Raw genomic sequence first — 12,140 nt, forward strand, 5'->3', positions numbered from 1 at the left:
ACTACTTCAGGAGAACATGTACCACTTCTCTGTTTCTCCAGAATCGTTTTTCTCTTAGCTGGAATTTCCCTCTGACCCAAGTATGTAAGGAGTCTGTTTAAGGATGCTGTCGTTTACTTGCAGGCAAAATTCTCAAGTGCTCATTTGTACGCAATCATGAAAACATTCTAGGAACTCAGACCTGGAATCACTCTGTCATATTATGTTATCTTAAATGAAAAGAAAATTGTGTTTCACATGTACATCTGGTCCCTGGGTAGAGAAGGATCCACCACCTTGCACATGTAAGCTTGCCAAGGGGCTCTCGCACAAACGCAGACCAGTGGTTGGCTGAGCACAGGGCACAGGGAAGGATGTACAGCAAACAGGGCACAAGGAAACATGGGGGGAGGGGAGTGATACCAGCATCCTATACCCTGATGGTGGTAGTGGGTCCACGGGCACGTACGTCTGCCCAAACCCTCATGCTCTATGCCTTAAGTGGATGCAATTTATCGTACATAAATGAGGAGTGTCATCATAAAGTGGATTTTAAATTATCCTGATCATTCCACAACGCACATGTACATCATTATCATGTTGTACTCTTTAAACATTCATAGTTATGTCTGTTAATCATTCCTTAATAAAATAGGGAAAGTCTGGATGTTAAAAAGGGGGCTCTAGCTAAAAAAAGGGGGGGCTCTAACAAAGGCACACCGCTTTATCTGTAGATGTGAGTATAAACTTTCACCTCCTATTAGCGTGGCTGTTACTGCAGTTACGTGTGCTTGCCACACTACAGAATTCCTTCCCAGTTCCTTCCTTACAAGAGGCAGAGCTTCTCGGGGCGCCTGGGGGGCTCAGTCCGTTCAGCAGCCAACTCTCGGTTTCAGCCCAGGTCACAATCTCACGTTTCGTGAGTTCCAGCCCCAAATCGGGCTCCATGCTGATGGCATGGAGCCTGCCTGGGATCCTGTCTCCCTCTCTCTCTCTGCCCCTCCCCTGCTTGCTCTCTCCTTCTCTCCCTCTCTCAAAAATAAATAAATAAATAAATAAACATTAAACACAAAAGAGGCAGAGTTTCTTGTGGCCTAGAAGGAAAGGGCCTAGAATTTGAAAATTTGAATTGAGCCTGGCATCTGGAGATGTAGAATCCTCAACAAGGAGTTTAAAAAGCTCCTTAGCTTCCAGAAGCTACCTGCTGAGGAATCTGTCATTTCAATTATTTGAAACTACAGTTATTTACAGGCTATTTCTTAGAAACTGTAGAAAAACACAAAATTGTGTTCATTCAAATGTCTAAATCCACTATGACGGCTCAGTGATACAGAAACGCTTGGACTTTATGATTCATATGTGTGTGGCCACGTATGCCCTTTGGTCTCTAAGAGACCTGGGGGAGGGGATACCTGTTACTTCCCTTCACCTGGCCACGTGAAAGTGCAGACGATTGATTATGTCCAGGCGGACGCCAGCAATCAGATTCACAAACAAGACTGACGGGTAAAACTAGACCTGGCAGGAATGTGCCGAAAAACCAATCCTTGATGTCTTCCTAATAAATCACACATTTCAAATTTGACAGAAGTCGAGTGATCTTATCCACACTCTAAAACTGAAAGAGAATAACAAGACTGAATTAATCAAATCTGGAAATTCAGTTTTGTACCATCCTCATCAAAATCACCTTGATGACAAAACCTGTGTGTTCCCAGCTATCATTTTCTTAGTACTGAAAAGTAAACTTAAAACCTTGTGGATATTACAGGGGTGGGTGGGTGGCTCTGCCAGTTGAGTGTCCGACTTTGGCTCAGGTCATGATTGCACGGTTTGTGGGTTTGAGCCCCACATTGGGCTCTGTGCTGATAGCTCGGAGCCTGGAGCCTGTTTCAGATTCTGTGTCTCCCTCTCTCTCTGCCCCTCCCCTTCTTGCGGGCTCTCGCTCTCAAAAATAAACATAAAAAAAAAAAAAAACCTTGTGGATATTACAAATTCTTGTATTACGCCTGTGTAACATTTCATGTCTTAGAATATATATACGATCCAGAGAGTTTTTATGTGGGTAAATAAAACATGAATTCTTTTTTTAAAAAGCTTATTTACATATCTTGAGAGAGAGAGAGAGCACAAGCGGAAGAGGAGCAGAGAGAGAGAGAGAGAGAGAGGAGAGAGAATCCCAAGCGGGCTCCACACTTTCAGCACAGAGCCCAACGCAGGGCTCGAACCCATGAACCATGAGATCATGACGTGAGCCGAAACTGAGACACAGATGCTCACTCGCTGGAGCCATCCAGGCACCCCTGTAAAACCTGAATTCTACAAGCAGTGAAGTGCTGACAACGATGACTGATTGTGCTGGTTGTTTTTCTGGGTTTCGCTGCATTTCAGAACCAGTACACGTGTATCTTCTGTGCATTTCATATCTATACTAGCTCAAATATGAAGTACATCTCGCTGGTCTAGACACAGAGGAAGCCCCGTTTCCAGAAGAGAAACACAGTGCACTACAGGAAGCTGGGAAGGCCGGCTGCTCCCTGACAACGCACACACTCATTAGCAGGCAATAATGAGGAACAGGAGCAGAGTCTACTTGAGAACGCACCCCTAGGCAAGGGTACAATTTTCTCATTTGTTCAAATGGTAAGCCCTTGGCAATGAGTATCCATATTCATTATTTCACGTCGCTTCGGCTTTGCTGGGGCCCTGGCTGTAGAGAAGGGACGATGTCGTCTTCACCGGTTTACACGTCTGCAGCCTGCGTCATCTCTGAACTTATTTTGTTTAGTTCTATTCTACCAGTGGTCTTTCTCTATCGAGTGACACCAGCTCTCCACACCGCACACCTGCTCTGGAGAGCAACCTCCCTGCCCACACAGGGCAGAAAAGACCTGGCCCAGTCCAGGCTGGGGTGACTCTAACACCGGCAAAAGGGGTAAATTAGGGAAGATGCAGGGGCCGGTGAACGTGATGATGTGGGTATGCAAAGAGCCTGGTAAAAGGAACGTGCACAGAGTCAACTGGACTGAGAAGAGTGACCCTGACAGTGACACAGGCAAAGGACATGCAAAGAAATTAAGAATGAAGAAGGCCATGGAAAGAACGAGAGGAAAGCTTAAGAATTTATTTTATTTAAGGGGCGCCTGGGTGGCTCAGTTGGTGAAGCGTCCAGCTTCGGCTCAGGTCATGATCTCACGGTTCGTGGGTTTGAGCCCCGTGTCAGGCTCTGTGCTGACGGCTCGGAGCCTGGAGCCTGCTTCGGATTCTGTGTCTTCCTCTCTCTCTGCCCCTTCCCCACTCATGCTCTGTCTCTCTCTCTCAAAGAGATGAACAAACATTAAAACTTTTTTTAAAAGAATTTATTTAATAGTGCCAGATTAGAAGGACTGTGTGTGCCCATTTTAATGACGCCATGCTGCCAGCATTCGCTACAACTTGTTAACGTCCTACCTAAGTTTGGAAGCAGATGCGGTCTTTAAAATTTCCTTCCCCCACTGTTAACAGGTATCCCCATTTGTAAAGTAAAAAACACTTAACATGCTGCAACAGCTGAAAGGGTGGTCCTTGCAGACTACCATTAGGGAAGACTCTTAGAAAGCCACCGTTCATGTCTGTGACTACAGGCGGTTTGACCCGCCTTGCCACTTGGCCCGCAGGCCAAGGGAAATTAAACTGAGGGCTAGATGCACGAAAGAGGTTCCCCACCAGTAACGCTCAGTCTCAATAAAAGCAAGCAGGAGACAAATTCCTGTACTACTCCCAGCTGGTTATTTTTTATTTTAAAAAAATTTAATATTTTATTTATTTCTGAGAGAGAGAGACAGCGTGGGCAGGGGAAGTGTAGAGAGAGAGGGAGACACAGAATCTGAAACAGGCTCCAGGCTCTGAGCTAGCTGTCAGCACAGAGCCTGATGCGGGGCTCGAATCCACGAACCATGAGATCGTGACCTGAGCTGAAGTCGGACACTTAACCGACTGAGCCACCCAGGCGCCCCTGGTTATTTTTTAAAGATTTTTTTTTTGTCCTTCTCTGCCTGACTTATTTCGCTCAGCATAACACCCTCAAGTTCCATCCATGTTGCTACACGTGGCCAGATTTCATTCTTTCTCATTGCCATGTAGTATTCCATCGTATAGATAAACTACATCTTCTTGATCCATTCGTCCGGGGCTTGAACTCATGAGCCCCCAAGATCAAAAGTCCCATTTTATGCTGACTAGGCCACCCAGGTGCCCCTCATAATTGCCTTTTTGTAAGCAAACTACTTCCTTCCTCCACCCATAACTATTAACTCTTATGTTTCTAAAAATGTCACTTCAAAAGTATTATACCAATGGAATGTACAGTATGTAACCTTTGCAATTGGAATTAGTAACTTTTTCACTCAGAATTATTCCCTGTATATTCATTCAACTTTAAAATTTTGTTACTTTTTATTGTTGAGTAGTATTCCATGGCATAAATGTAATAAGGTCTATTAAAGCTATCCATCTGTTGAAGGACATCTGAATTGATTCTAGTCTGGGGCTACTACAAATAAAGCTGCTATGAACATTTGTGTAAAAAAAAAAAAAAAGATTTTTTTTTTAAGTAATCTCTATACCCAGCGTGAGGCTCAAACTCACAACCCCAAGATCAAGAGTCACATGCTCCACCAACTGAGCCAACCAGGCTCCTTCTCCCAAGTGTTTTGATATGAAATTTAGGAAATACTTGGCCTTTGTGGTATCCTTTACCATAGGAAATAGACTTCCATCATAAAAGTCTGTTCTTTATTCTTTAAATGTTTATTTTTGAAAGTGAGCGAGCGTGCATGAGTGGGGGAGAGCTGGAGAAGGAGGGAGACAGAGGACCCCAAGGGGCTCTGAGGTGGGGCTCGAACTCACAAACCAGGAGATCATGACTTGAGCCGGAGTCAGACTCTTAACCAACTGAGCCACCCAGGTGCCCCCAAAAGTCTGTTCTTTTGAGGGACAGGCCCACAAAAAGTTCGCGACTATGACGAGTTTTTAATTAGGAAATAAAAACTTACCTACATATGGAGGGCCTAATGCTTCGAACTGAACCTCCAGTATTAACACGTTATGTGATCTGGGGGCAGAGGCCTGAACTCTTTGGGCCTCATAAAATGAAGGGGAGTGGGTCCTGACAGCCCTTTATAGTGTAGAAATTTTTTAATCTTCCTTTATTTGGGCACGAGGGGCAGAAAGGGGGACAGAGGATCTGAAGCGGGCTCTGCATTGACGGCAGTTGAGTCTGATGCGGGGCTTGAGCCCACGAACCACAGAGATCATGACTCCAGCCGAAGCTGGACTCTCAACTGACCGAGCCACCCAGGCGCCTCTCAAGCATGGAAATTCTATGACCCAAGTTGAAGGAGGAGGACTGTGAAGGGCTCACGTGAGGAGGCCACTAACCCGCTGGCGCTATTCCCAGTTCATGTCTACGACCAGGACTTCTCTCCAGAGATGCAACAATAATTCAGAAACTCTTTTGGTAAAGTTTAAAAAAAAAATAACTTAGCCTACATTTAGAAGCTGGAGATTTTGCAATGGACTTGAGGCCACCATTAAAAAAAAAAAAAAGCCATTGCATTTTAAAGAGAAATACAAAAAAAAAAAAAAAACACGGTCACTAATTTCTGGATGGTGGGTTATAAGCTGATTTTTATATTCTTTAGGCTTTTCTGTAGTTTCTGAGTTTCCCTACAACGTAAAAGTACCACTATTATCATGAAAAGGTTGGATTTTTGAAAGGATTAGTGCATTCTTGCCAGTTTTATCAGATCTCTGGAGTCTACTCTAAAATCATGGGGAGAGGGGGTACAAAAGCAGTCTCACAATGCGCGCCTGTACCCAGGGGCTGATCACCCCAGTGGCTGACTGCTGCCGACTCATGACATTATTATTATAATCAGATCTATGGCTCCCAAACCTACGTGGAAATCAAAACATGCATTTTATCTAAATAACATTTCTTTTTTTCCCCTAGCATCCTGGCCCTTGAGAATCATGGTTAAAATTCCTTTCCAATTTAAAGCAAATGAAATGAAACATGAAGTCCTCCTTCTACCCACACACAAAAAAATCGCTTGCCAGACAAAATATGATTGCTATTCGGCTGGGTTGGTTTTTTTTTAATTTTTCCTCTTGTTATGCTCAAAAATACAACACATCAGAAGTTAAAATAAATATTTAGCTGTCGAAACAAAACACACCCCCCCATATGGAAAACACAAGTATGAGTCTGATGACATTTATTTAAAAACAATTTCCATGGCAAAAACAAACGTCCAAATTGTTTAAGGAGATGACAAAACCGAATGCTGTCAGTACTAAGTTCTACACGACAGTCCTAGGGAAGGTAGGAGAAGGAGATGCAGAAAGATAAAAGCACTACTCGGCAACCTCCCGTTCCATGGTTACGGAACCAGTCTGAAAAATCCAAGGAAGACAGAAAATGAAGTTTTCCAGAGTGACTTTTACAGGCTTAGCTTGGGTAGATGTCTAGAACAAGTTCTCTGTCGACCTCAGCCCTCCTCGGGGGAAGAAAGCACAGGGATTCACCTCTCCATTCTCTACCTGGGAATGACCCATCATCTAGGACATGTTACCACCTTTCATCCAGGACCCGTTACTCACCTTCTGGCAGCCTGTTCAACTTCCCCCTCTTCACCAACCCCAAGATTGACAGAAAGCGGCAAGGGACACTGGCTTCGTCATGGGGCTTATGTCCCGCCTCGGCCGCTTAGCTAAGTTACTTTGCTAACCTCGTCTGTGACATGTGCATCGTCGCTTTGCAGAGTTGCCGTGCGGATCAAATTATGTAATGGGTGTGAATTCAACCAGTGTATTTTCTAGAACCACAGCAGGCCTTCAAGTAATGCCAGTTCCCTTTCTCCCCTACTCCTGGCCACTTACTTCCAAGTATGATCAAATTTAACGTCCGTGGCTTTAATTACTCTCAAGCAAGCTCAATGGTATGTAGGACACGTAGTAATTTTAATTTCGTTAAGTAAGATTTTGAATGGAACATGTCACATGGGAGACAGTACAACAGTGTGCTCAAAAGCCATGGACTTCTGAGGAGTATGATGATCTTAATGTTGATGTCTGCTTCCAATCCTGAGGCCACCATTAAAAAAAAAAAAAAAAAAAAAAAAAAAGCCTAAAGGACTCACGTTGCCTCTTGGAGCCTGGTTCCTCGTTTATAAAATGAAGGGAATATAGAACGTGTACAAGGGCCTGGCATAGGGGAAGGCCCATCAATGGTAGCTCTCACTGGTCTCTAACTATTTGGGTCGATTGACTAGCCAGTTTTTAGACCAGTCGAGTGAGCTCAGCTGACGTTAAACATCACATCAAGATACCGTTCCTGTTTCCTACTCTCCTGAGCTTCCACTTTACTGCATCTTGTAGAGGGAATTACATCAACCTCAGCACTACTGACATTTTGGGTCAGATCATTCTTTGTTGCAGGGGGGCAGGCGGGGGGGAGGCTGCCGCATGCAGTGTAGAGAATGTTTAGACACCAGCAGCATGCTGCATCCCAATTCACGACAGCCAAAAATGTCTCCAGACATTGTTCAGTGCCCCGTGGGGGGGGGGTGGACAAAACTGCCCCCAGGTAAACACCACTGGTCTAGCGCGATCCACATACAGGGGAACGTGCAAAGACCCCAGGAGGTGACCCTGCAAGAGGGCGAAGGTCTCCTCGGGCTACCATTCAGTATCTTTCACACTCTTCTGGCCTTCATCATCCATCATCTACAATTCAAAGCTGGCCACACAGGGATCATTTTGTGTGGCCCCATTTGCCGCTAGAAGATGCTTTTAAGTCACAGGAAGGGCTGCTGGCCTGGCCGCTGCCTCCTCACTCCTCCACAAAGTGATATAAAATGCCCAACTTAAATATCAGGAAGTCCGCTGTGTCCTATGCACTTCACATAAAACGTGTCTTCTTGGAAAAGGCCACGGACCTTAAGATCCTCACGATGACTTATAAACCGCTTTACCCAAAATGAAAAAGTATGCCTTAACGAGGAAGGTGAGGTACTGTTTATACAAGGCATAATTCCCTGGCAAGAAACGACTCCACCGTGTGCCTGGCTGAAGCACGGTTAATGTATATAAAGTGCTAGGTTACTGTCCAAATACTCTGGCCACCTCTTGATTATTCCCAACAAATTCATCATCTGTTTTCCGTTTTAGGAGATGCCCCCCCAGAAAGTGGGAGCCATTTGTTATCTACTGTGTATCCCTGAACCTAGTAGCACCGAGCCTCCAACACAGGTGGTAACTCAGTAAATGTTTGCTGAATACATGAGCAGTCATATATTCTGCTTGATTAAGTACTCCGTTGACCAAAAAAAAAAAAAAAAATACAAAACCCAAAACCAAACAAACAAAAAAAAACCTCTCTTTGCTCCCATCCAACAGGAGATGAAAGAAGGTCTTTTAAGAGAAAATCATTACAGTCTACTCCCTTTTACCCCAAATCCAAACAACTGGAAAGTCCAATTAACCAAAAAAATTTTGTAGGCAAAAGCTGGGGAAGGCAGCCAAAGAGATAAGGCCTAAAGTTCAAGCAAGCACAAACATTTGTTCAACTCCCAATGCTGCTGGCACCGAATGCGGTGAAAGGAGGGGTTCGGGGCAGAAGGGAACCCCGGGCGGTGGAGAGCAGGGAACAGGGCGCAGCTTCAGAATGTCAGCCTCCACCTTAACGCACTGGTATTTCTTTTAATGTCAAAACTTTGGGAGGGAGGGAGGGCCAATGTCTTGCACAAAGTCTCCATTTGCAAATTATTCTTCAAATGGCTATAAGGAAAATCTTGAAGAATACTTAGGAAGCCACTTGACCATTTTTGTTAATTGCTGGAACGTCTTCATCCTTTCCCCCTCTTTTCGTCTACAGGAACTTAAGTCCCCACTACCCATCACCACATTTCCCTCTCTAAGATTTGACCACTCTGGGCAGTCTGTGCATAAGAGAAAAAACAATCAGACTTAAATTGTATTTCTAAGTGCGTGAGTTTTAGATTGTCTGCTGCCTGTATACAGGATGTATTTCTAAGTGCATGAGTTTTAGATTGTCTGCTGCCTGTATACAGGATGTATATCGAAGTAACATTAGAAAGGCTGCACATAACAGTACTTAATTAAACACATTTTTGTCTGAGGCCAAAAATCTCTATTATCACCTACCCATTTCCAGTTTAGTGTTTCCAGTAAACAAATCATTATTTAAGCGGTCCATTCGTTTGGTAGATATTAAATTAGCTCCAGTGCACCGGTATCCTACAAGAGGAAGCTGACCAATTGAAAACGTATACAGAATTTTCTTTTACTGTTTCACTCCAAAATCTAGACTTGGTTGAAAGTCCAGCTTTTCTTCTCCAAAACTTCAATACGGGAATGGTAGCACAGAATTTCAAAAACCATATATGGTTACAGAACCTATACGGGAATCTTAGACTATATTGGGAGGCAGTTTGCGTAAATCACGGCCTATCTAACCAATTTCCTGTTGTATAAAGATTATATTTGCTCTTGGGGCGCCTGGGTGGCTTAGTCGGTTAAGCGTCCGACTTTCGCTTGGGTCATGATTTCGCGGTTTGTGGGTTCGAGCCCGGCGTCAGGCTCTGTGCTGACTGCCAGCTCAGAGCCTGGAGCCTGTTTCAGAGTCTGTGATTCCCTCTCTCTCTGACCCTCCCCTGCTCACGCTGTCTCTCTCTCTCCTAGAAATAAATAAAAACATTTTAAAAAAAAAGTTGAAATAAAGAAAAAAAAAGATTATATTTGCTCTTAAAAATGTTAAATAACCATTTTTAAAGACTGAAGGTAAAAAGTAGATTGGAACCTTATGGCCCCAAAATGGGAAAGCACTATAGCCTCACCACATTAAAGGCCAATGCCTTTTCAGTATGTACTCTTCAGCAAATATGAGCTGGAGTTTTCAAAGGCAAAGCTGCCATCCCAGAAGCCCTTGCTTCTTCAGTGTAAAGAATGGGGGGGGGGTTCTCTTCCCAGAGAAGATGAGATGGGGAGTGAAAGGCTTTACAAAATTCCAAGGGACTCATAATTTAAACTTCTGCTATTCTGCAAAGGTTCGCATTTCCAAGGAACAACATCAAATTTACATTAAAACTGTCTTAATCAAGATAACTAAAAAAAAATTATTCCTACTGCTCTATAAGCTCGCCATAGATTTGATAACCCAGGGAAGAATTACAGGCAATTACAAAATGATGGCTCCAATTAGGAAAACTGGATCCATTCCAAATTCAAATCAAAGGGGGCTCAGATAATCCCGATGGGATCATTTAAACGAATACAGGGATCTTCCAGCAAAGACATACGTTTTTTCCATTTCTCCCTCTTCTAAAAGCCAAGCAAAATGCTACGACGGCGTATCCCCTGCCCTTCAGGAAATTAGAAAACCAAATCTGGGGTCCCCTTTATAAACCTTGTTCCCTTCGTTTCCCAAGGGGTCTCCCTGGCACAGGGTTTTATGGTAAAGGGCAATCCAAACAAACCTGAGAGATTCGCACGGTTCCTAATGCAGAAAATGATGTAGCACAGAACATGAACCACAGAGTCTTCCCTTGCTTATTTCCAAACCTCTACCTAGTCCTGGACGGCTGAGAAGAGGCCAGGAGGAATGGAAGAGAAAGGGAAGGAATGGAACAGAACCAGAAACTTCGAAAGCAGAAACCTCTCTTCCAGCACCTGGAACAGATAGCACCTTGTAGCGATTTCACGCTTTTTGAGACGCAAAGGTCACACCCTGCCGTTTTGAAAACCCACCTTCTAAGGCTCAACCCACGTGACAGAACCTTCCTCTCGCTTCTCCAGGTTCCACGCTGGAGCTGAAATCCCCCACTGTCCCCACCCCCATGCGCCAACCCACCCCCACCCCCCGCCATCCCCTCAGTTGGAAGAACGACTGCCGGGCCCTCCCCGTCCTCCTCACTCCCTCGGCACCCCACCCCCAACCCCTCCAACCGCCCCCCCCAGCATCCCCGTCGAGAAAAGCCCTGCGAGCCCGCTCACCTCCACGCCCCGCTCGTCCCCACCCCCGCCCTCTCCGTTGTGCGAACCCGGCCAGGTTGCACCCTCGCCGCCTCGCCATCCGCGCCACCCCGGAGGAGCGCGCCGAGGGGGGTGGGGGCCCAGCTCACCCGCCTGCGCCCCACAGCCGCCCCTGCTGAGAACGCCCAGGGGTGCCCCACCTCGCCCCGCCCCCCCGCCCTCCAGCCTCGGTGGGAAAATCAGGGACCCCCTGCCCCCCACCCGCCCCGCTCCCCACCATTCCGCGGAGGACGCACCGTGAGCCCCCGGGCACGCCCGCTCCCCCGCCCCTCCCTCCCCCGTCGCTCCCCATCCCCATGCCCGCCACCCCAGTGGCGCAAGCCCAGGGCGGCCGAGGCACGCACCCGCGGGGACCCCGCGGCCGCCACCCCGGGCAGCCGGCCGAGGCCCGACCGAGGCCGCAGGTACCGGCCGCGGCAGGCCGGGCGGCCCGGGCGGCGGCGGCGGCGGGGCTGGAGGGCGGCCGCTCCCCCGGGCCGCGGGCGGGCGGGCGGGAGGCGCACACGCACGCACACGCGGAAAGAAAGCGGGCTTACTGCCTGGCGATGCTCGCCCGCGCAGCTGTCTCGGCGGCGGCCGCTGCCTGCACCGAAGCCGAGGCGCGGCGGCGGCGGCTGCGGCGGCGGCTGCGGACTGAGCCCCCTGGGCCGGGCGCTGGATGTAGGGCGCGGGAGGGGCGCGAGGGGAGGGGCGCGCGGGGGAGGCGGGGAGGGGGCGGGCGCGCGCGCGGGGGCGGGGCGCGGCGCGCGTCTGCCCGGGCTCTGCCCACGGGGGCTGCGGGACGCGGCGCGCGCGCGGGAGCCGGCCCCGCGGGGCGTGGGGGTGCCCCCCGCTTCGGGAGCGGCCGGGCTGCCGGCGCGGCGCGGGTGCGCGGGGAAGGTGGCCGCGGGGGAGCGGGGGCGAGGACTCCCCGGGAGGGGCGGCTCTGGCCTGAAGACCGAGGGGAGGGCGGGCTGGGGGTACCCGTCCCCCCCCCCCAGCTCCGTCGCGCTGCAGCCCTCGAGGCCGGCGGGGAGTCACGAGTCACTGCAGGCAGCCACGGCCAGGGCAGGGGGGTGGGAGCAACA

The 12,140-nt window shown here is 47.9% G+C and overlaps 1 protein-coding gene across 1 annotated transcript in view; it reads right to left on the minus strand.

Annotated features, from left to right (window-relative positions):
- The window catches only part of FHL1 (four and a half LIM domains 1), a 64,472-nt gene extending 52,784 nt beyond the window's left edge, over positions 1–11,688 (minus strand). Inside the window, exon 1 of the mRNA XM_039217155.1 lies at positions 11,610–11,688. The gene's annotated coding sequence lies outside the window, so the exon portion shown is untranslated. The remainder of the gene's footprint in view (positions 1–11,609) is intronic.
- Between the last annotated feature and the right edge of the window lie 452 nt (positions 11,689–12,140).

Source organism: Hyaena hyaena, unplaced genomic scaffold (assembly GCF_003009895.1).
Source record: "Hyaena hyaena isolate Hyena2069 unplaced genomic scaffold, ASM300989v1 scaffold_669, whole genome shotgun sequence".
NCBI lineage: Eukaryota > Metazoa > Chordata > Mammalia > Carnivora > Hyaenidae > Hyaena > Hyaena hyaena.